Genomic DNA, 27,280 nt, shown 5'->3' with positions numbered 1-27,280 from the left:
GTGTGAGTGGATCAGACACAGCAGCGCTGCTGGAGTTTTTAAATACCGTGTCCACTCACTGTCCACTCTATTAGACACTCCTACCTAGTTGGTCCACCTTGTAGATGTAAAGTCAGAGACGATCGCTCATCTATTGCTGCTGTTTGAGTTGGTCATCTTCTAGACCTTCATCAGTGGTCACAGGACGCTGCCCACGGGGCGCTGTTGGCTGGATATTCTCGGTTGGTGGACTATTCTCAGTCCAGCAGTGACAATGAGGTGTTTACCAGCACAACACACACTAACACACCACCACCATGTCAGTGTCACTGCAGTGCTGAGAATCATCCACTACCCAAATAATACCTGACCATTGAAGAACAGCATGAAAGGGGGCTCACAAAGCATGCAGAGAAACAGATGGACTACAGTCAGTAATTGTAGAACTACAAAGTGCTTCTATGTGGTAAATGAAGCTGATAAAATGGACAGTGAGTGTAGAAACAAGTATGATTCATATGATAAAATTGCAGAAGCTGAAAGCCGGGTGCGTAACAAACAGACATAAGACCAACATTTAGTTTAAATAAACAGATAAGATTAACATAAAAACAGACACGTAAACAATAGTACACAATTCCACAGTAGCCCAGATGTAATATTGCACATTTGAATTGCACATAGTTAATGAAAGTCCATAAGTGGTTATTGCACATAAACAATTTGGATTGTTTGTGGTTGTTTAAGGTCCTTATAGACCAGGAGATGAAACTCAAATCTGTAGCACCAGGTCCAACAAAAACATGCTGCACTTACCCTTAAAGAAGTGATTATTGCAGCTCTAAATCACAAGCTTCAGGCGTCTCTGACACTGTGGGTTATGAATAGAAAGTGTTTTTTTAAACACTTCATCACTTTTATATTTAAACTAACTGCTTCTAGACATGATTGGTCATTTCAGGACAGGCTTAGAATTCTAAGCTAGAGGCCTGGGTGATACACAAAGGAACTTGGCCTTGTAAACAATAGAACCGTATGTGTTTGTAGAACATTTTATTTCTAAACCAAAAGCATGGCTGTGAATTTGGTCCACTTTATCATTCTCAGTGCTTCTGGGAAAACTTTTCACTAGATATGATCACATGGATTTTCTTCCATTCGGTCACAAGAGGATTGGGGCCCTTATGTTCAATAAAGTCAATGTTCAATTTTCCTCCATAGATATTGAAGATTGGTCTGGGTAAAGACTCAGCCATGTTCTTCCACAGCAAATTGCTTATTGCTCTCACTTTAAGGGCGGTGAAATATACTCAAACAGGACAGGACAGGCCAGGGAGGTCAGGTGGTGCAGCGGTAAAACACTGCTACCAGCAGGCTGGGTGCCTACACAAACAATGATTAGCTTGTTGTTAAAAGGGTGGATACCGGAGGGAATTCCTCATAACTGATGCAATTCGAGCCTGGCTGGTTGATGGCGCCTGCATTGGAACAGAGGATAACGGGATGTCTCTCCGTACACAAAGCTGATCCACATATGAACTCGCCTCGTGCAGGTGAAAAAATGCAGTCAGCTCCTGAACACGTGTCGGAAGGGGCGTGTGTTACACGATATAGAGGTCTCTTCCGCCAATCAAAGCCACTCACCCACCCATAATCCGGTCGTCCTCCCTGCAGACACGGTGGCCAATTAGTATCTGCTGCAGGCACTGCCAATTATGCCCGCTAGATGCCGCCCAGCCGACCGGTGGCAAAGCCGAGTTTCGAACCGAGGATTCAGAATCTCGGCGCTGGTGTGCTAGCGGAATATCCCGCCGTGCCACCTGGGCATTAAGCAGGTTTAAAAAAACAGCTTGTACTGTTTGATCTCTGGGTGTCGCTTTCATATAAAACAAATTGAATAAAACAAAACGTTACGCCTACATTAATGTTCCCTAGTTTTTGGATAAACATGGCGGCTCTAATGAAACGTAAACTAAACATGCAGAAGCGAATGCAGAAGGTTTCAGGTGCGCTGTGAAGATGAATACACTGTGTTTTTTCAAGTGGGAAGTGTGTACGTTTCATTTAAAGAAGTCTTCCCATTAGGATTATAAACTGGTGAGTAAAACTGGCAAAACCTTTGTTTACACATCACTGTCAATTGTTAGAAATCAAGTAGGTCTATTATATTTTATATATATGAGTCTTTAGTCCATCTGACCAACAAATTTTACATGTAGTTTTGAGCCAGCATATTTGTAGAAACCTTAAATTAAACCTGAATTTGTAAATATTTCATTTATTTAATAGTTTGTTTTGAACATATGGTAACTATACCCTCTACTGAGAAATCCAGCAGCAGTTAGGCAGCACTGAATAGTGACCGATTTCTGTACATCGCTTGCATTACAGACGTTTGTGCCTCTGTTGTCATCCAAATCCTGCGGCTACGCACAAAAGCTCTGCATCCTCCCCAGTGAAATAATGTTTCTGTTCAGAGAACAAGAAAGAAAAAACAGGACAGGAAGACTGATGTGACCGACTGTAAAACAAAACACAGAAATCTGCTGCTGCTCTGGAGTTATTCCACCATGAGTGAGTTTTTTTTCTTTCCACTTGTCAGTTATGTGGCTCTTCAACTCCTACACATTTAAATGCGTACACACACACACACACACACACACACACACACACACACACACACAGATTCAGACACAAGGACCTCAAACCACGTGAATTCAGTACACGGCCCTGGAGATAATCGCAGTACATACAGTACACCTGCAAACATGCATTGCTCATCTCTCAGTCAGACGGCTCTTACCTTTCTGTAGAAGCACGCACACACACACACACACACACACGCACGCACACCTGTTGGCAAAATGGCAAGAGCTTTAGGAGATTCCCTCTCTAAACACCCACATGCTGTGACCAAGCAGAGGTGGATTCAGCAGCTTACACTGTAGCTACGGTAAAAGTGACAGGATTAGTAATCCTGAAAAATAGTTTTTTTAGATAGATATAGAGAAAGAAAAAAAGACCCCCTTCTCACACCCAGAAAAGAGTTGTTATTGTATATCTTTTTAGTTTTTATCTTTACATTTTTATCATTTTAACAGTAGGAACATAATTTTACATTTTCAGCATTTTTTTTATCCAAAGCGACTTACAGTACTGTAACAGTATATTGTCTAAGCAATTGAAGGTTAAGGGCCTTGCTTAAGGGCCCTACAGTGGCAACCTGGCAGTGGTGGGGCTTGAACAAGCAACCTTTCAATTACCAACCCAGTACCTTAAGCACTAGGCTACAGCTGCCCTAGGCTACAATATAGTATTTAAACTCTGGTTTAATTTCTAAGCCTGTGAAGTAAAGTTTGGAGAACATTCCACACAGAACAAACCCGGACCACTACACCTGGGAATCGAACCCAGGACCTTATTGCTGTGAGGTGACAGTGCTCCGGTTGCCTAAACATGACATCTCTGATTGGAATTCAATATGATTAAAAAAAGAATGGTTCATTAAACCTAGGATGGTAAATGGGAACCATAAATGCACTCATAGCATCCTTTCTATAGTCATATAAAGACATATATAAACTTTAAAATCATAATGTACAGTAGTGGGATAAAGCATGACATGTATTAATGTGTCAATGCAAATGTTATGGGCACAGTATACACCATACATAAACACAATCCTGTTACAATGTCAAGTTATTTAAATATTTACAAATAATATCACAATATATTATAGGTAGAGCTCTACCTAATCCACGGCCAAACCATGAAATGAGCTTTTTCTTGTGTAATATGCAATTTGCTGTGAAGCTCCCACCTGGTGATCAAACCCAGTTCCTTCTTGCTGTGAGGTGACAGTGCTACCCACTTAGCCACCGTGCCGCCCAACATTTTTCATTTGCATAGCCCTCAAGTGTCTTACGTTTACTACTTAATTTGCACTATGAGGTGTCTATTAGCAATCCTACGGCAATTCAGTTAGCAACTGATTAGTCAAGATGTATAAAGCAGCTGAAAACAGTACTCAGGTAAATGAGTCTAGAAAACTCCCAACCGATTCTGTGAACATGGGAAGGTGGGGTGTCAAGACTAGGGATGTCCCGATCCGATCTCAAAGATCGGGATCGGGGCCGATCAAGGCATTTTTTAACCGATCGGAATCGGCTTTACTAAACCCGATCGTAATCCCGATCTTTTGTTTTACGTCAGCATGTCCGCTGTGTGGAAATACTTTAAATTGGAAAGTGAAACAAGTCCAGTAGCGACGTGTAATGTCTGCAATGCGAGCGTTTCACGAGCCGGTAGTAGCAGAGCTGCGTTCATTACTGTAGAATTTTACTGTTTATATGGTGTGTGAGTCGATGATCACTCCGGTTTACAAAACAATGTAGTGATGCACTCGTTTAATAAAGATATAAATACACGGTATATTCACATATTGTCGGGAGCAGAACACTTTATTAACTTCTTCTGTTACGGTACCGAATATTGACAGCTAGAGTCAAGGACGCTTTTCCATGCACTATGGAAGCCCCAAAGGGTCAAAACACACTCACTTCGCATAGAAACGTTTATCAAACCATTGTCACAATACAAGCACTTTAAAAACTTTTACAAAAGAGCCTTTCCATTTTATTTTGGTATTCAGGTTTTACTGTAATGCTTTTAAGTAACTTTTTTTCTTATATTCAAGTTAAGCTGCTACACAGATTTCTGTTCATTTTTAGTGTATCACTGCATTAAACAGATTTTTTTTTTCTTCGAATGTAAAGTTTAAAGTAAAACTGTAATTATCTCACTCATTTTGATTGATTTGTAAAAATACAAAAACATTAAGCAATAGCTTGGATGCAGCATTTTTTCCTACAGCACTGCAGAGCTATTTTGTTGTTAAACATAAACACTGGATTAATTTGAATAACTGTAATGTACTTGAAGTGTGCACTGTGTGAACAGTATTATCCAGTTCTTATCTAGACAATATCTAGAAAATACAAGTATCGGTTTGAGACTCGGTATCGGATCGGGATCAAAATTAATAATCGGGATCGGTATCGGGAACAAAAAAAATGTGATCGGGACATCCCTAGTCAAAACACGAATGAGTAGTTTCGTTTTTAAGACTGTCGCTGAATTTACAGTCAACCGCTAAGGTTGTGCTGTGTCCTGTAGCTTCCATTTATTCTGTCATTTAGTTTATGAGTGTTATTTAATGACTGCTGTGCATTGTGGCACTTTTCTGTAAAAAAAAAAAAAAAAAAAGTAAAATCTGTGTTTTTTAAAAATGAGGTCAGTGAAATTAAGCAAATATTCCTGTGAGATTTGTAGGGCCCTAATTATAGGTACGTAATCACTGTGTAGACTCTTATATACTAAAATGTACTCCAGCTCACCCCCACCTCTTTTACTACCTACTGCTTTTGTTATTGTTTTCTGTTGTCATGGTACATAATAAATGTCACCAGTTCCATGTTACCCTATGGATTTTTTTTTCCAATTTAGACCTTCTTTCCGTGTTTGTGATGTATTGTAGTATTGTAGTGGGTGGCGGTCCACGGTTCAATTAGGAACCTTCTTTTATCGTTTTGTTTTATCGTTTTGTGTACCTCTGGGTTTGACCTTTATCTGTGAGACTAAGCATCTATTAACCCACGCTTCAATAAGCAGCTCCTGACAGCAGCAGGTACATAAACACATACACACACACAGCACCTTAAATAAACTGGAATGCTCGACTTTACGGATGCTCTTATAGCAAAATGAAAAGGGAATCCCAGCTGTCGTTTTCCTGTGGAAAGCTCTCCCCGGAGATTGGAGGCTGTTATAGCAGCGGGGAACTCATTTCAAAAACATGCTCAGAGGTTTGATGTGAAGATTTGATGTCTGTACGGCAGCTTTATTTCTGTGTAGTATTTTTCCAGCACTATTCACATCCTCTATAAGCAAAGCAGCGCTTGTGTTTTTGTAAATCATTGCTTGAGAACTGCTATTAACACCCAGCACTGACCTTCCAGTTGTTTTCTGCTTATGTGTGAGGATTCACCTACGCTAATGTGACCTGTCTGTGTGTTCATACACATCTGTTTTGACCTTAACTTTAGAAAGCCTTAACAAAGCAGTTTCTTGTATACATAACCCCTCGCTGACTCACACACACACACACACACTTTTGCAATTATATTCAAAAAGTTTCCGCATTTTCTTTACTCTATTTATACTCAAAAACAAATTCTATCACTTTTCTACAGTCACCTTTGGATGCATTTTTCCCAGCGTCGTACCACCTTATTAATGCCATCAGCAAAAAATGTTTTTGCTTGAGAGCGTAGTCACTGATGCACCACTGCTTTCACATCATCATCACATGAAAATCTTCTTCCCCTTAAAGCTTCTTTGAGCATCCAAAAAGGTGGAAATCAGATGGCGCTTAATCCGGACTATAAGCTCTCTCTGTCTCTCAGACACGACCAATTACTACTCCTCCTGCTATCACCGTTTCCAATGAAAATATAAAAGTGTGGAAACTTTTTGAAGATTCTTCGTATATCAGAAGAATAATTATCACTTCAGAAACACACACACAAACATACAAATCCCATTTCTAAAAACGTCGGGATATTTAACGGACTAAAAGGTGTGAGCACTGGTCCGTAAAATGCGATTGTCTGAAACAGCGAGTTTTTTTTCCAGGGGGTCCGAAAATATACACAAACACAGCACGAAGGTCCACATATGTGCTAAACATGCACATATGATAAAAGGTGAAATAAACAACGTAAATAGATGTAAATATGTAATGTAAAACCTGTAAATAAATATTCAAATTGATGTACTATACTACTGGGGGGCAATTTTATATTTTATACCCATATTCCTCACATACACAGGTCACATAAACTGCACTTTCCTTAATAAGTTCTAACTTTTCAGCAATACCTAGATGCTCACTTTTTTGCTTGCTTACCACTTTCCTTGCAAAGCCTAAGAAGCACTAGAAGTTGTAGAAATTAAGCATAAAACACAGAGCAAAAGGCGAAAACAAAGTGAGCCTCCTGGCCTATCACTCATGTAAACAGAAAGGCTAGCAGACAATTACTGAACTACTGATCTTGGTACACTTCTTGCAGGAATTTTAAACAATCATAGCAGACATTCAGTTTTCCAGATTTTGTCTGTTAAATCCGAAATCCGAAAATTAAATCGAGGTTTACTGTAGATGTATGATTTGTTAACTCTCTCAGAAATGTATTTATGTATTAACATAAACTATACATGTAGTCATCTGCCCACTAACAAACGCAGCATCCTCTCTTGTGCTCAGATACGAAATAGCCTCTGTTTTTAGGACATGCCTGCCAGCACAAAAGACAAGAGGCCATTATTTATCCTTCTCAGAGCAAAGTCGTGATAAGAGCAGGTTTGATTTAAACTATGCTGACAGCATTAGTGTGTGTGTGTGTGTGTGTGTGTGTGAGTGAGTGTGTGGTCTGGTCTGGTCTGGTCTGGTCTGGTCTGGTTTGGCATGGTGCTCATACTGCATGCAACATTAACCCCCATTGATTTAGTGCTAAGAAACAATGGTGCTGTATTACATTTACATTTACATTTTCAGCATTTAGCAGACGCTTTTATCCAAAGCGACTTACACAGTGAGCGGAACACGATGAGCAATTGAGGGTTAAGGGCCTTGCTCAGGGACCCAACAGTGGCAACTTGGTGGTGGCGGGGCTTGAACCGGCAACCTTCTGTTTACTAGTCCAGTACCTTAACCACTGAGCTATCCCCGGCTATTAGATGTGCACAGAGTAGAATTTTGGCACTGACTACAGCAGCAGATCATGTTTTTCCCCAAGCAGTCATTGAAACAGATGCTAACTATTCAGCATGAAAGTCTGTCATTTTTATTAGCAGTAAAGTCTAGAGAGGGTCTAACATGACTAGCAGACTGATTTTAAATAAGACTGTCCAGCTGATCCTGTCCTATAATTCTTAATTTGTTGTTTTGTTTTTTTTACCAGCTGATCTCGTATTTACAGGGCACCACGTTGGATCATTCTGGTATATATACTTAATTTGGCACGGATGCCCTAACTGACATAGCACTTCTTATTTTTATCTGGACTGAGAGCGCACTGACATGCAAGACACAGCCAATCATGTTTGTATGTAGATGGAGATTTAAACCTGGATCCCAAAGGTAGTGGGTTATCTTAATTTACTGCTGTGCCACCTAAACAGAAATCATGAGAAATATGTTGATGTTTAAATTATATCTAATTACAAGTGCATAAATATATGCAGAATGAAACCTACACATTGTCCACACATCAAAAAAAATGTCTTTTTGCTTCTTCTTTCCACTACATCTCTCGTTTCTGGACCAAAATGGAACACAAAAATGCCAGAAACTCATAGGAGGCTGGAGCTATTTTTACATTGGCATATACAGTGTGGACTAAAAGTCTGTGACGCCTGGTGAACATGCTTCCATTTTGCAATTGTAATTATTTTACTTAATATATCACAACAGTTCTCCACGTGTCTGTGTGGGTTTCCTCCGGGAGCTCTGGTTTCCTCCCACAGTCCAAAAACATGCAAGTGAGGTAAATTGGAGACACAAAATTGTCCATGACTGTGTTTGACATTAACTTGAACTGATGTATCTTGTGTAGCCAGTAATTACATGTCCTGGTACAAGTAAAAAGATTTGCAATCAAGCATGCCAGTTATATAAAATATTAATGTGTGATTATAAGGAATGACAGAGTATACAGTGGAACCTCGATTTAACGGACTAAAAGGGGGGAGGACTGATCCGTAAAATGCAATTGTCCAAAACAGCGAGGTCTTTTTCCAGGGGGTGTGAAAATATATGAAAACACAAGTTCCACAAAGGTGCTAAATGTGCACATATTACATGCACATACACAGTAAAATGAACAACATAAATAGATATGTAAATATGTAATGTAAAACCTGTAAATAAATATTAAAATTGGTGTACTGTACTACTGGGGAGAAATTTCATTTACCTTGTGTGGTAGAGGAGATGTTTTTTTTTTGCAGTGATCGCATTCTATTCTATTCTAATATTCTATTACTTTGAGTCTAAAGCACTGCTGGTGGTTACTGGAGCAGTATTGGTGCATAACTAACCACTAGAACTTGTATAAATTAAGCATAAAACACAGAGTAAAGGGCGAGAACAAAGTGAGGGTGGATAATGGGATCAGGGTGTGACTCTCTGTGCGCAAAGCTGATCCACATATGAATTCGCCTTGTGCAGGTGAAAAGATGCAGTCGGCTACTGCACACGTGTCGAAGGGGGCATGTGTTAGTCACGGCTCTCCTTGGTCAGGAGTGGAGGTCAACATCAGTAGAGGGGAAGCATAAGGCAATCAGGTATTTGGATATGACTAGATTGGGAGGAACATCAGGTGGAAAATGCAAAAAAAGCCCATGTGGCTGATAGCATCGCTGGGGATTCAAACCCTGGATCTTTGAAGTAGTAGGTTAGCGGAACACGTTCACCTATACTAATGCCAAGTTCACACTACACGACTTTCTGATTTGCCGGGTCGCTGTACAGTTCACACTACACAACTGAATCTCTTGTAATCGGGAGTCTATTCAGTCAGTGTATATTTCACACTACACGACTAATCGGGAATAAGGGGGGTTCACACTACACCATCTATCACCAACTGGAATCGCAGGCGAGCTTCTCTGGTCTCCCAAATATCGTTTTGTCGCGAAAACAAACGCGAGAAGTGACGAGGGGTTTAATGATACCACTTCCAAACATGCACGTCAACAATAAGCGAGCGAGTCTTGAGAGGTTTGTGCACGTAAAAACAAAGAGAAAAAAATTAATGAATCTGAGTGGATTTGGCTCGGATTGCTCTATAGTGAGATGGAGGTTAATAAATATTTTTGCAACGTTGGTGTTTTGTAGAGAACGATAAGGTCAGAAATACTGTAAAACTTGTGTGTGTGTGTGCCGGTGTATTATGATATAAACTATATTAAGCCCCTGTACAGCCACACTCCTCCCCTGCGTTTCTCCTCACGCTGTATCTTGTGTTCTCATTGGCTGTTCGACACAGCACTCACTGCCAGTTGTGCAACTCAGATCAGATATCTGACATGCTAGAAATCTCGATCCGGTCGCCGAACGCTCCGCGACTGCTCGGCGAGCCAGTCGGATGGAGTTGTTGAGTAGTTCACACTTGGCGATGGAGAGCCGAGTTTTGATCGCCGAGCGATGGCCGAGTTGCTCCCGAGCCGGCAAATCTAGCGCCCAGCAGTCGCCGAGCGAAAATCAGGGCAAGAGTCGTGTAGTGTGAACCAGGCATAAGCAGAATGTCAAAACTGTGGATCATAAACACACTTTAATTATCAACTTCTAATCTTTGCAGTTATACTAAACATTTAGAATTTGTGATTGTAAGGAATGATACCTAATATACAGCTTTAGTGGTAGATAGTATAAACACTCATAACACATGTCCTATTAATGCGGGCAAAATTGTAAACTGTTTATTCTTTAATTTTTACTTCCTAAAGCATGGGCACTCTGACAACCCACAAGACCTGCTGTATAGGAGATCTGACCCAGTCATCTATAGCCAACACAATTTGGTCCTTATCAAAGTCCATCAGATCTTTACGCTTGCCCATTTGTCCAGCTTCCAACACATTGATTTCAAGAACTGAGTGGTTATTTTCTGCTAACATATCCCAGTCATTGGCTGGTGCAGTTGTAATGAGACAATCAACATTGTTCACTTGACCCATCAGTGGTTTTAATGTAGTGGCTGATCAGTGTACACTTAAACTTTGAGCGTATAATATTATTGTTGTGTTGTTTATGTACTTCATCCTGATTACTGATTGCATTAGCAATTCTGGAGGTTTTTATTCATTTATGCAGCTTCTTTCCCAGCCCAATTAAGAAGCAGCCCAATTAAGAAGCAGCCCAATTAAGTTTCAGCGCATTGCAGCAAGAAAGCCTTCAATTGTATTGATCGTGTGACAGTGCTTTTAAATAAATTTTTTATTTTCACAGAAATGCCAGATAAAGTTTCATGATTATGTAGATCAGTAAATACTAGCCTGATATCTGATTATAAGTGGGGGTCAAGAGAATGGAATCAGAATAATGTCTATTGTTGAGCCAGACCTTCATGTTTGTTCTGTTAGTGTTCTCCTGTTCAGCATTTATTACATTTACATTTTCGGCATTTAGCAGACGACTTACATTACAGTTACAGTATACAGTCTGAGCACTTGAGGGTTAAGTGGCAACCTTGTGGGACTTAAACCAACGACCTTCTGATTACTAGTCCAGTACCTTAACCACTAGTCTACAGGTGCCCTAAATTATTAGATGCTAAAAACATAGTAGAACAACAATATAAAGAACAACAAAAATGCTGTATTCAGATATTAATACAGGTTGCCATACAGGAAAAACCCACCCCCCCTTTCTAATCCCTGATTGGACCAACCCTGGCAACCCTGGGTTGGTCCAATCAGGTTTATAATAACAACAAAAAATTTAATTGCTGTACATAAGTCTGCTATAACACTGTCATTGAAGTACTGTAAATAGATCAAGAAATGTCTGGAATGTCAAGGGAAGTGGTGTTACAGAAAAACTCCTGTGTGGGTCCTAATTGTGTACTAAGTTTTTCCTAAATAAAGAAATTGTGCAACGTCCCCAATGCCAACGGTTGTATGTGGGTGGGATGGCGTGTTTCTGTAAAAAAAACCACATAATTTTTTTCTATTTAATTACGCATTTTCTCCCTTTTCTCTCGATTTAGCATAGTCAATTTGTCTTCCGCTGCTGTGGATCCCCGATTGCGTTCGAGGAGGGTATATTGCTACTCGTGCCCTCCGCCGCATGGCAGTCCGTCCTAGTGGACCCCTTCTTATACGCCTGCACAGGAGCCTCGGTCTGCTAACCAGGGTCCTTGCACAGCGTTTGAAGATCCCACCCACTTCTGTCTGGTCATTTCCCCACCCCGCACATACAGTGGCCAGTTTGTGTCTGCTGCAGGCACTGTCAATTGTGCCCACTAGATGGCGCCTTGCCGATCTTGCAAAATCTTGGCGCCTTGCAAAATCATTTTTAAAGGCGTCAGAATTACTGCCTTAGATATTTATTAGTTTTATAGTAAATATGCAGCTATTCAGATGTTTAGCAGTCAGATTAGCAGTTTGTATCACCTAGTCCTAATCTGGTAGGGCAGTGGTAGCTTAATGGTTAACGTAATGGACAAGTAATCAGAATTGCTGGTTCACGCCCTAGCACTGCCAGGTTGCCACTGTGAGGCCCTTACAGAAAGCCCTTAATCCCTGATTGCTTGTATTATATTCAGTCCCAAATGCCAGTCGCTTTGGATAAAAGTGTCTGCTAAATGCCATAAATATTAATACAACAGTGTAAAACAACTCCAGATTCAACACAGTGCAGTAGCATGGCAGCATTCACTAAAATCCCTGTTCATGTTAACAGCCTTTCAGCTCCACAGATTTGTACCAACACGTGTAGGGCCTTAACCATTTATTTGAATTGCAAACGACCACAGGCAGCAGAGCCCTGTTGTTTAAATAAATCAGAATATGAGAAACGGACATGCGCCGACCTTGGATTCATTATAAAAGTCTGAGTCATGTAGCAAACTCAGTGATATTCCAACCATATTCTGTTTAGCCTTGCAACATTTTTTACCTTTTCACACAAACACACAAACACACACGTCACACGAACATTTCAGCACCAGGACTGTAGACAGCTCCCTCAGTCTGGATTTACATTCACTACACAATGTTCACAGTGACTACAGTCGGCAGCTCTAAATACTAAAAGAAAACCTTAAATAGCAGTGAGTTTCATTAATTGCTCGTACGAGCTGTGTATGATTTATGTATGGATTTATATAAAATAAATACATATAGATGTTTCTGCTTTTGTATGTTTGTATGATTTAGTGTACCATAGATCAAAGTATAGAAGTTAAAGCTAATTTAGTACAACTGTTATCTACACCCAAATTTAAACATTCATAAAGAATAGAACACCTTTATTTGTCATATATACATATACAGGTGTACAGTACAACAAAATTCTTTCTTCCCATATCCCAGCTTGTTTGGAAACTGGGGTCAGAGCGCAGGGTCAGCCCTTGTACGGCGCCCCTGGAGCAGACAGGGCTAAGGGCCTTGCTCAAGGGCCCAACAGTGGCTGCATGGGATTTGAACTCTGAAATTTTCAATTGATAGCTCAAAGCTATACCCACTAGGCTATCATTGTCCCTACTATTAGACCCATTATGAGTCCTATAAACGCTCAGTGTTAGGGTGAACATGGCTTGAGAAAGAAAGTTAAAGACTATTAAGCAAACATATAAATACAAATATTGCATTATAGAAGCCCAAATCAAATAGCAAAAACATTTTAAGGGGTTTCCAAAGCAGTAAACGCACAGTAGAAGAGCCTCAGAAATATTCAGATTCTATTAGGCAGGCTAAAAAACACATATGTGGTTCACAAACACAGTCATTACACACTTATGTGCTGACTCATTTTAGTCATTTGGAAAATATGTTATTTTAATAAAGGTTAGTAAAATAACGACCATATGATTCCCACAACTTCTAAAACCTGGATTATTCGTATTTCATAATAATAATCCTATTAATTATTATTAATAATAACAATAGCATTATTCACTTAATAATGAGTGTTGGGCCATTGACAAGGCCCTCAACGCTCTCGGCTCCAGGCGCACTGTACAATGGCTGACCCTGTTCTCTGACCCCAGCTTCCAAATAAGCCAGGATATACAGAAAAATATCATTGGACTGTACATGTATATATGTGCTGTACATCTGACGGATAAAGGCATTCCATCTGCCCTAGATTATTATTATATATTATTATTATTATTTGAAATAGGAATACCAATGACAACACGAGTAATGCAGTGAGGTAGAATGATTACCTCTGCACCAACACACAAATTAATCCATTGAATCATAACTTATCCAACAGCAATTACACATTCTTTTTTTTAGTTTGTGGAAATGTTAAGAAAAGTCTGTAAATGATTCCTAAATGAGTTATAAACAGCAGCGATAATTTGTTTATAAGTACTCTCTTTATCTCATCTATCAAATCCTCATAGGAACCTGTTGCATGATTCATTCAATATTCATCAAACCACACACAGTATTTTAAACCTCCATTAAAACCTGTGCAAACAGTGCCTGTGTTTACCCAAGAGCTATAAATGCTTTACGAAAGCTTTCCAAACCAGAACACCATCGCCGTACACGACTTTTAAACCTGTTCCTACCTGTCGTCGTTCTGAAACGACTGATCTCCCAAGAGCAGGTCTCTGAACCGGTAACGTGGTGGCAGAGGGGGAACCTCAGAGTCCACATCGGTCATCTTTAATGCTGAGCTGTCCAGAATGAGTCCACTGTTACTGGTGCTGTTTTTCGGGAGCGATTCTGCAGACAACCTGAAACAGAATAATGGAGAAAATAATGGAGAATAGCTTCAGTATTGAAGTACTGGCTTGTAGAACAACAGAAAGAAAATGTGTGTCAGTTATATATTAGGTGGCACACACGTACACAGTAAAATACATATTATAAATTAAAGCACAGATATTCTACATTTAGATTTTACATTTTCAGAATATAGCAGACACCTTTTATTCAAAGCAACTTACAGGACTGTGACAGTATATTGTCTAAGCAATGCTTGCTCAAGGGCCCAACAGTGGTAACCTGGCAGTGATAGAACTTAAACCAATGACCTTTCAATTACTAGTCCAGTACCTCAACCACTAGGCTACAACTGCCCTGATTCTAGTTAAGTTCGATCACATGCAACAAAGCTCAATAAAATACCACTTCAAAAAACTTTGTAAAGCCTTCAGAATTACCTTGATTTCAGCATTAATTACTAATTTCTTAATTAATTAATTTCTTAATTACTTAATTCTTAATAAACAACAATCTTAGTTTAGAATTCCACTAATGTATTAATTAATTATTGGTTACCAAAGATTTTGTTCCATGAAAAAGCAAAATGATTAATATGTAAGAGGCAAACCCAATTAAACACAATCACCTAATTTATTTACATTTTTTTAATAGTAGTATTACAACCTTTAGAGTTGTAGTGCATTAAATAAAGTAGAACTAAATTACAAGTAAATAAAACAAGTAAAAATAAATGGATGAATTAATAAGAAAACCTCAGAATTCAACCTAAATGAAATGATCTGGGCGGCACGGTAGAACGATGGGAGGTACTGTAGCCTCACAGCATGAAGGGCCTGGGTTCGATTCCCCAGGGTCCTTCTTGTGTGGAGTTTGCATGCTCTCACTGTGTCTATGTGGGTTTCTCCAAAGTCCAAAGACATGCAGTCAGGTAAATTGGAGCTACCAAAATGCCCCAAGTGAGAGAGTGTGTGTGCCCTGTGATGAACTGGCAACATTTTTGATCCACACAAAAAAGAATGTACAGCTCAGACTAGAAAAATGTATGAAAATCATTATTTTTAATAATGGGTAGAACAAATAGTAATAATGTTTCTGTAGCCATTGAGTCCAAAATTCATTAATTTACTGTTTGTTTTACCACTAATTTAGGAATCGCCTCAGTCAAGTTGCCAGTTCATCACAGGGCACACACACTCTCTTACTTACGGCATTTTTGTAGCTACAATTAATCTGACTGCTTATCTTTGGATTGTGAGAGGACACCGGAACACCCGGAGGAAGCCCACATAGACAGAGGGAGAACATGTAATCTCCAGTCTGAGGTGATTCCTAAAGTAGTGGTAAAACAAGCAGTAAATGAATGAATCTGGGATGTAAATGAAATCTAAAAAAGGGGCTCGGTGGCTACAGAAATTTTATTGCTATTTGTTCTATCCATTATTTAAAATAATGATTGTCATACACTTTCCAGTCTGAACTGTAAATGATTCTTTTCTGTGTTGATCAAATATGTGACTAATGCAGTTTTGTCACAGTAGTTTTCAGATCGCACATTTAAATCAGTTAACAGAGAAATCAATTTAATTCAGAAGTGTTTTCTTATAACTGTATGTTAAAGTATTAAGAAAAACAGTGTCCACATTCTGTACCACTAATATAACTGATCAAAGTAATAAGACACAAATACATACCTCTCACCAGGATTTAAGGTGCACTGTGGAGGACTCATACTCGCCTCTGAGGCACATCGGGAAAGAAAATGAGAGAATTGTTAATTTCCTTCCATAAAAAGAGAGTCCATTCAGGTAAACCATTCATTTATTCATGAATCAGTGACATTATGATGAGAAATCACAGCCCATCCATTCAAACCCCTTATAGCATGTTAGGTTATGAAATGATGTAAAAATGACAAACCGACTTTTTATCACAGGTACAGCGTTTGACTTGACTCCGTTTCCGTCTATGCTCGTTCAAAGGTGAAAACTGTGAATCATCGGTAATTACATCCAGCTAGGATGCCTGTATCTCTCCTAAACAGCTTCCTCGGAAGCAGGAGGGCATTTCGATAATCACGGGTCATTATTTAAAGCATGTTAAACAGACCAATTATAGGAAATGTCCTAAATTTCCACTGACTCTTATTATTATGCTGTCCTTGTGGCATAGATACAGTGCATGGATACACACAAGCTAGACAAAAGCAGGGGGTTTCATCCTTTTTGGACCTGTGCATTGCTTTTGTTTGTCAGTAGGAAGATGAAAACAATAGATATAAAGAAAACCTTTCAAAACTGAAATAATATTCATTAGCTTATCATGCTTTAATTGTAATTAAGGTTGTTAAGAGGTTCCCTAGAAAGACTAAATGCACGGCCGGATATCAGCCGTACATATTTTACTCACAGTTACAGCTAGGGTCAAATAAAAAACAAATCCAAAGCAATAGGAAAAATAAACCCACAGGAAGACGGAGAACACATCAAAGTCCTCACAGATGATGTGATGTGACTCTAGGTTCTAACTCTGGTTCAAGGATCACCTGCCCACCTACTGTTCCATTTTCAAAATAAAAGAACTACTATTGTGCGTGTTACTGAAGCTGATGTAGCTGGCATGACCGGTGAGGGGTGTCATAAAGAATCTTGCGTCCTGATAATTCGAGTTTAATTCCTGCCTGCTTTTACTGTCTGTGATGTTTGACGTGCTGTCCTCGTGTCTGCATTCATTTGCTCAGGGAATTTGGGTTTCCTCCAACATCCCATAAAACAGGAGGGATGCAGAAGGTGAACCAGGTACTCTAAACTGCCCTAAGTAAAGTCTCTATAAGTGCTTGGATGGGTGTGTGGTGCCTTGTAAAACTGGCCTTCTTTTCAGGGTACATTATTGCCTTGCACTTAATGTTTCATGTGGTGCCGTAAATGCTGTAAAGCATCTATAATGTTGCCAAGTCCTCAGAAAAAAAGCTGAGAAATGTATATTGGAAAAACACAATATATTTTAATAGCAGTGATCTGTATCTGTATCATATTTATATGTACTCATCTGTAACTGCAGTTATTAACTGACCGGGTGAAGCTAAGAAGTAAAATGTGATCGTTTGAAAGATTAAAAACATATCCAGGTTGAATCCTGACCTTCCAATGTGCCTAATGATGCTGAACAAATCTGTGCTGATTTCTCACATTTAGGGGGAAATGTAAAGCTGCCAATTCATCACGAAGAGTAATCGTGAAAAATGTAGCATCCAGAGAAAACCAAAGCACAGAGGGAGAGCATAGTAATCAATTACATCAATTCATAAGTCTAGATCCAAACCTGTAAGCAAGGAGTTGTAATAGACCAACTCCCTTCTCTAAATACTTCTTTATTTTTGATAATTTATTATTCATGTGTTTGTTTGGTCTGAATTGGTTGTACAAAATAATAGCTTAACCATTTCATCCTGATAATGGGTTCATGTTAAGATTAATCTTGAGCCTAACCCACAGACAAAACACTGACTCCAAGGTGCAATAAAAGCCAGTCCGTCATATGGTGTCACTCACTTATTTATATTAAAAAATAATTTAAAGTGTCCAATCCATGGACACTTGAGCACAATTTAATGTGCAATTTCTCATCATTTGCCCCACACATTGCTAACAAATGTATAAAATCAGTTATTTAAAAGATGCTTTGAGGCAGAGGTTTGGAAACGGCCTTTATTGTTTCAGCTTCACTGTGCCGCATGTGAACAAAATGAGGTTTATAGAGACATGATTTGTTGTGGAGGAACTTCAGTAGACTGCCTAAAACCGAAATCCTGAAACCAATTTTGTTGATTATATTTGGGATTAAATTGGAATCTTGATTGCAAGCCAGTCTTTTCAGTCCAACATCAGTGCCTGACATCACAAACCCCTCTTTGAGACTCAATGGGCACAAATGCCCACGGATACACTCCAAAAGAATGAAGGGTGTTATATAAAAGGTACAGTAGGGATAATTCAGTATTAATGCCCATGGTTTGGGTGTACATATCCTAAATCATTTAGGGGAAATTTAGGACCTGTGTTCAGGACCACAACCTTGTTGACTATTTTTGGGATTAATTGGAATCTTGATTGCAAGCCAGTCTTTTAAATCCAACATCAGTGCCTGACATCACAAACCCCTTTTAGAGACGAATGGGCACAAATGCCCGCACATACACTCCATAATTTTGTAGAAAGCCATCCCAAAGGATGGAGAGTGTTATATAATCGGTACAGTAGGGGCAATTCATTATTAATGCCCATGGTTTGTATGTACATATCCTAAATCTTTTAGGTAATATTTAAGGACATGACATGGGTTCAGGACCACATTTTGTCACCCGAACTAAAAATCTACTACTAATTATAAAAAAAAGTATGTTAACAATATTTGTGAATTCAAGGATTAAACTATATATCAACTATATATTGATATTAAGACAAAATAATGTGTTATGCTGAAAACAATAAGTGAAATTTAAAGTCTGTTTCTAGGTAAATAGAAGTAGACTGCCTAAAGCTAAAATGCTGAAACCAACCCTGTTGATTATAATTGGGATTAAATGGAATCTTGATTGCAAGCCAGGCTTTTTAATCCAACATCAGTGCCTAACCTTACAAACCACTTTTTAAACTGAATGGGCACAAATGCTCACGGATACACAAAAGAATGAAGAGTGTTACATAAAATGTACAGTAGGTATAATGCATTATTAATGCCCATGGATGTACATTTCCTAAATCATTTAGGGAATATTTTAGGACATGGGTTCAGAACCACATTTTTTTCACCCGAACTAAAAATCTACTACTAATAATAAAGTTATACATAAAAAAATCCCTAAATTCAAGAATTATACTATATATTAACTATATACATGTATTCATATTAAGACAAAATAATAGGGTGTTATGCCAAAAACAATAAGTGGAATTTAAAGTCTGTTTCTAAGTAAATAGAAACCTTACAAACCCCTTTTTGAGACTGAATGGGCACAAATGATCATGGATACACTCCAAAAGAATGAAGGGTGTTTTATAAAATGTACAGTAGGGACAATTCAGTATTAATGCCCATGGATTGTGTGTACATATCCTAAATCATTTAGGGGAATTTTAGGAGATGTGTTCAGGACCACATTTTTTCACCCAAACTAAAATTGCATATTCATATTAAGACAAAATAATGTGTTATGCCAAAAACAATAAGTGGAATTTAAAGTCTGTTCCTAGGTAAATAGAAGTAGACTGCCTAAACCAATGTTATTGATTACATTTGGGATTAAATGGAATCTTGATTGCAAGCCAAGTCTTTTTAGTCCAACATCAGTGCCTAACCTTACAAACCACTTTTTGAGACTGAATGGGCACAAATGCCCACACATACACTCCATAATCTTGTAGAAAGCCATCCCATATAAAAGGTACAGTAGGGACATAACATTAATAATGCCCATGGTGTGTGTACATATCCGAAATCATTTATTGCTGTGGTCCACATTCAGCCGAAATGCTAAAACCAACCCTGTTGATTATAATTGGGATTAAATGGAATCTTGATTGAATCTTGACTGAATCTTTTTAGTCCAACATCTGTGACTGACACCACAAACCCCTTTTTGAGACTGAATGGGCACAAATGCTCACGGATACACTCCAAAAGAATGAAGGGTGTTATATAAAATGTACAGTAGGGACATAACAATAATAATTTCCATGGTTTGTGTGTACATATCCTAAATCATTTAGGGGATATTTTAAGAGATGTGTTCAGGACCAAATTTTTTCACCCGAACTAAAATTATATATTCATATTAAGACAGAATAAAAGGGTGTTATGCCAAAAAACGATAAGTGGAATTTAAAGCCTGTTACTAGGTAAATAGAAGTAGACTGCCTAAACCAATTTTATTGATTATATTTGGGATAAATCCAACATCAGTGCCTGACATTAGAAACCCCTTTTTGAGACTGAATGGGCACAAATGCCCACACATACACTCGTAATCTTGTAGAAAGCCATCCCATATAAAAGGTACAGTAGGGACATAACATTATTAATACCAATGAACACAAATGCTCACGGATACACTCCAAAAGAATGAAGGGTGTTATATAAAATGTACAGTAGGGACATAACATTAATAATGCCCATGGATTGTGTGTACATATCCTAAATTATTTAGGGAATATTTTAAGGACATGTGTTTAGGACCACATTTTTTTACCTGAACTAAAAATCTACTACTAATAATAAAAAAGTACATAAACAATATCCCTTAATTTAAGGATTACACCATATATCAAGACAAAATAACAGAGATCATTGAAATAAAGTAATTTGAATGTCTACTATTCAGACTTTTTGTGTTACAGTGAATAGTTTAGACATATAATGATGTATAGGGCAAAATAAACACTAGTGCACCTGCTCACACATCAGATGCTTTATGTGCTCAATTCCCATTCATCAGCAATAGAAAAGTAAACACATGCAATAACCAGATGACTCTGAATATATTTCAGCACTATATTAACATTTTAACAGTTACTTGAAGAGTCAGGGCGCGTTTATTCCTGTATTATTTAGCTGTTAGGATTACCTGGCTGTGGCTGAGTGCGCGGTCCCATCATTGTAAAGCAGACGCGTCCTGCTGGTAAATCCAGCCTCACTCATTTTCCTCAAAATCCTGAGTTTTAACAGTCCACAGAGGACTTCCAACAGTCCACAGAGGACTTCCAACCTCAACAGTCCTCTCCAGATATCAAGAGCTGAACGTGTGCATCACACGGCTGGGTAACGACCCTGTGTGGAGGGTTTACTCAATCCCTCCTGCCTTAAATACAGCATCTTGCATCCAGCATATTCTCTCCTCTCTTCTCCTTCTCTCTCCTCTCAGTTCTGTTACCACAGAGTCCTCAGTAAACCACGCAAATGTCAATGTTTCTCCTCAGCTTTGCTTCTAAAGCTTCTCACAGTCATTCCGGTCACTCAAATATTTCAGTAATAAGTGAGACGACTAAAAAAGTCCAGAAGGCGTTTCCTTACTTCACAAGAGCGTCCTTGCTGTTCTTAAAATCGTTCGAAACGTCGTTTGTCGGTTCGTATTGCGCCTAATATTGAAACATTGGTTGCTCTTAAAAAAAAAAAAAAGAAGACGTATTTAATTTGTACGAATCACTGAGCCTTCCTTCAGTGTACTTATATCTGAGGTGTTGGCGAAATCCCAAACGCCTCCTTATTCCCTTTATAAATGCCCTACCTCAAGTAATAATGCTTGTTTTTCAGCACTCTACCTAGTGCTCGAAGTGTCCTGTACTGAGGTATTTCAGATTAGTCCGCTGTCAATGCAATACTTATATGAGTGATGCTCAATGTTAAACAATTCCATGCTCCATTAACAAGTACCCTACCAAAGGTAAAACGTACTAGTTCTCACGCCCTAACAAGTGCCCTATTTATTCAAAAGGAGACATTTGGTATTCAGCCGCTGTCACCTCGTCCTTAAGACTGGGAATTACGTTCAAATTGAAAACGCCATCTTCTGGAGGATTTTCACTAGATTAGACCAAGCAATACTTGTTTTTGTGATTTAATTAATTTCCAGTGCTGTAACCACTGTAAACATGAACACAAAATGGGTGGTTAACTTTGTATTTTAAAATATAAACAACATTTTATGTTACTTTTGGCAAATTGTCTAATTACTCAAGATTTCAAGGGTCCCTAAATAGACAAGCAATTTCCAAATAATCCAAAATATCCAAAATATTTAATGGGATTTAGGTCAGGTGATTACCTAGGTTATAAAAGCACCTTTAGCCTTCTTTTTTTTTTTTAAGAAACTTAAGTTATTTTTGTCTTTGTGTTTGGAGATTTTGTCTTGTCAAAATAGCCAGAATCGTTTTCTTGGCCAATGAGACAAAATTCATGTTTATTATGTCCAGGAACAATAATTTACTCATGTTTACCTCAATAATATGTAAAGCCCCAGTACCTTTGGACAGAAGCAGTCCCATATCATGATGCTTCCCCTTCATACTTGACTGTAATGTTCTTGGGATTGTTTATGCACCCTTCGTTCTTGAAAACTAACAAGCAAACAGACAACAACTACCGTATGCCAACAGATCCAATGTTGTAAAGAAACGTCTGTCTGCTAAATGTGGGTGAGTTACAAACCAGGTTCATGTAGTAATTTGCATCTAGAAATTTACATAGCAATTTGTGCATGGTAATTTTCCAGATTTGTTAGACTCATTCCATGGGATAATCAATCCCATACTGCAGCTGGAGCTGCAAGGGCGTATGCAGCGAAGAAGAAAGATGGCGGAAAACGGAGTAAGACAAACCTTAAACATGTTATGATTAAGTACAATCCTGAATAACGTTATGAGTAGCTTTGTGAAGAACTAAAATTGTGGCGAGGAGACGTCATGGCCAGCCGTCTGGCTTTAGGTCGGACAGTCCGGTTTTTCAGCTGCCAGTCCTCCGCCCATGCGACGCTAGGACGGACACTTAAAAATCCTCCTTTTGGAATGAACTGGTTACATTTTTGATCAATATTATCTGTCATTGGCTCAGGTACATGTCAAAACAAATGCTCGCCCACCACTGGCCAATCGCAGAAGGTCCGCCCTCTAAATGTCTGTGATTGGGTGGTTGAATTTCGCCCGCTCACTCTGTTCTGCATACACCTCTACTTGAGTCAATTAGTAAACTTTTGGAGGCAGCGAGGAAAAGACTTGAATATCAAAAGTAGACACAACATGGTGAGTAAAACAGTAATTTGTTATAGAATTCTTGCTTAAATTGGTCAAAAACTCTGTTATATGGGTTATGGTTTCATTCTGTGTGTTGCAGTATCATGTCCCCCTGTTCCTGGTATGACGTCCTCCTTTTGGGGTTTAAGCGTCTTTGAGTATCTTGAAAAGCGCTATATAAATAAAATGTATTATTATTATTATTATTAATGTCCTCCTTTTTGTGACTAAATGTGGCCACCCTACGTGACGGTAAGATGGCGGACGTAGTACGTTCGAGGTTGCGTGCACACTGCACACTTGCATACTGAAAGAGCTTACTGCTTTACCAGCCGAGCAGTGTATACTTCCTCGAATCTAGTACGTACCTAGTAAGTATGCGATTTCGGACGCAGCCATGGACTCCACAAAGACATCTGAATGAGTCCTGTTTAATCTGGTACTAGGACCTTAGCAGCAGGCCCTTTAACTTCTGTACCTCGGTACATCTTTATGTGCCATCTCTTTCACATATAAATGATCCACACATGGCTGGTTGTCCAAATGATCTTGGGGAAAATATGATTCATTGGACTAATCAAGCTTCTTCCAGTGCTCCAATGTCCAGTTTTAATACCTGCCTGCATGGCTTGGGCACTCTGATTGACCTTTGACTATGCAGAACCATAGGGTTTGATGCAGTGTGTGTTGTGACAGATTCACCTCAGAACCGATATTAAAATTCTTCACAATTTAAGCCAAAGTAGCCCTTATGTTCGTGTGTACCAGACGCTACAGACGTTATGTTCTTTGGCATCAATCTTGGCAGACCAACAACCTGCTGGCAGTTTTGTGGCTTGTCCTTGAATTAATCAGTTGCAAAAAAGGGGAACTGATTAATATGCTGTAACATTTGTTATATTAAACAAACACCCAAATGTTCACTGGATATTCTGGATTGTTCATCAGTAAATTGAGACTATTTTATAATTGAGAGGCGTGTTTAACTAATGTCTTACATGCAGCTTGAAAACGCTTGGCCTAAAAGCTCTACTCTGCTCAAAAAAGGGGGTACCAGTGTACCAACCCATCACAGCGCAATTATCCCTCATACACAGAGGTAATACAAAACAACCAATCCAACTTTTGCATGTTTTTGAAAGCTCAGTACAACAATTCAAACACTTTACAGGTTGTTGTGTGGCACCCACAGACCCTGCTGAAACTGCATCCAACCTTATTGTAAATGTACACACAAACAAGCTACAGTTTATTTTAGCAGTTCTTTCAGTCACACAGTGAAACTGAGAGGAAATTGCATTTACTCTGCCCTGCAGGGGTCCCAGGAGAAATTAGCAACATTTTTATTTCATTATTATCTCTTATATTTCATTATTATCTTTGAGGCATTTCCACCGGTGTCTGTTTTGTTCACAGAGTGTTATTTCCCCAATCTAATCTCTGTTGGCTGCCTGACTTGCAAATAAATGAGATTATGGTAAATTAGCCTAAGGGGGAAAGTTATTGTACATCTAGAGCACCAGTTTCACTCTGTTACATCTTTAGATTAGGGACATCATTTTTTATAGCTTTTTCTATTCCCAAAAAAAAAAAAAAAAAAAATTGGAAACCCACTATAGGTTGCTACACATTTCATCATTGGAAACTCGGCACAAAAGTGCCACAGGCTTATTTACTCATTGCCAGTATCAGTACTCAACCTTACTTGTGTTCTCATAGTTAAACAAAAGCAAATCCTCTCAATCGTGTTCCAAAATCTAGCATAACTCCTTAACAGTAAATTGGAGGCTGTCATGGCGGAAAAGGAAGAACCAGATCAATAATAATGCCTATGGATTTGTATGTGATTTTTAACAGGCACAGAATGCATTTACATTTAGGTCTCCATATATGTTCATCCTTCAAAGATGAAGAACTACTAATTATTAAGTAGTTAAATTAAATTCCAACAAATAATGTATTTTTCAGATTATTGTATCTTGTATCCCTCAAAATTATATGAATGCAAACCTCAGATTAATCCATAAATATCCAGAGTGGGTAGGTCTATGTGAAACATCATTAAAATTAGAAAAGCTGCTGTAAAATATCCCTATAAGAATAAAAAGATACAATGACACATACCTGAACTGACTGGCTCTGTTGTCAGCTATAGGCAGTGTAAATAGTTTTCTCCGGATGAATAAAAAGGTCTTCGATGTAAAGTGACTGACCATGCCACTGTAGCCCACGCCATGACGCCAATGCATAGCAGCTCAGCATCAAAGTTCACTCAGTGAATGTTTTTGCTTTTTTACAAGAATGGCTTTCTATTTCTAACATGCCCTTGAGAGCGATGTGATCAGTAAGGGGGCCAAGATGTGCTGCTCATAAAAAGTATTTTCTTTAATTTAAAGCATAGATAGATCAGTGATTGGGTGGATTGATAACTTAAATATTCACAATCACAAAAATAAATAACATAAAAACAAAAAAGTGTTTGGAATAGATATTTAAAAGTTGGATAATGGATAGATTATATTGGATGGATGAATGGATGGACGGGTGGATTGGATTGGGATGGATGGGTGGAGGGATGGACAGACAGACGGACGGACGGATGGATTGGGATGGATGCACGGGTGGATTGGATTGGGATGGATGGGTGGAGGGATGGACAGACGGACGGATGGATGGATTGGATGGATGGATGGATGGATGACTGGATTGAATTAGATATGATTGGATGGATGGATGAATAGGATGGATGGATGGATGGATGACTGGATTGAATTAGATATGATTGGATGGATGGATAAATTGGATGGATGGATGGATTGGTTTGGATAGGATTGAATTAGATATGAATGGATGAATGGATGATTGGATTGGATGGATGGAAGGATGATTGGATTGGATGGATGGATAATTGGATTGGATTGGATTGGGATGGATGGATGGATGGATGGATGATTGGATGGATGGATGGAGTAAATTGGATGAATGGATGGATTGGATTGGGATGGACGGACAGACAGATTGGATTGGGATGGATGGATGGATGGTTGAATGGATGGATTGGATTTGGATGGACGGACGGATGGATTGGGATGAATGGATGGACGCACGGATTGGATTGGGATGGATGGACGGGTGGATGATTGGATTGAATTAGATATGATTGGATGGATGGATGAATGGATGGATGGATGACTGGATTGAATTAGATATGATTGGATGGATGGATAAATTGGATGGATGGATGGATGGATTGGTTTGGATAGGATGGAAGGATGATTGGATTGGATGGATGGATGGATTGATTAAACATTGCATAAATAAAGGATTGGGTGCATTGTATTTATTATTAGATATTATTATTATTGATGATAAAATGATATATGAATAGATAGTTGGTTGATTACGGCAATTAACATTGCATAATTTAAAAAATATATATGGATATATTGGTAGATAGTAATCTAAAAGTCAGAAAGCTCATGCAAAAACAATACGCTGATGAATAAATATTTACATATTAAATGATTCAGTATACTTTAATATGCAATGATACATAATTTCACATACTAATATTATTGTAGGATTGTAGGACTCAATTGTTCGGAGACTGGACCTACTGCCCCACCCTTCTACTGCCAGCAGTCTCTCATCAAACACCATCAGAGCCACCAAGACCTTGTCAATATGACAGGAAGCAAGAAACAGCACTTTATAAATATGTTTTATTCATTCAATCACTGCAATAAACCTTATTTTTACCATTATTGCAAAAGCTAAGAGCTGGAAATTCCTCCAGACAAACTGCAATGAGGTTGGTGTCGCTTGTGTCTCATGCGTCCGGGAATGACCACCCTGGGTCAAATTTCTTTGCAATACTGATCTCAAGGGAGAGAGTCTTCCAATCGTTAACCAGATAAAGCTGGCCAAGTAAGACGACACAACCTGGTTGCTCTCTGAGAGTTTCACTGGGGGATACAAGTTAAGGTCATTTG

Source organism: Trichomycterus rosablanca, chromosome 21 (genome assembly GCF_030014385.1).
Source record: "Trichomycterus rosablanca isolate fTriRos1 chromosome 21, fTriRos1.hap1, whole genome shotgun sequence".
In the NCBI taxonomy this organism is placed as follows: domain Eukaryota; kingdom Metazoa; phylum Chordata; class Actinopteri; order Siluriformes; family Trichomycteridae; genus Trichomycterus; species Trichomycterus rosablanca.
Note: the sequence above shows the minus strand (reverse complement) of the source record.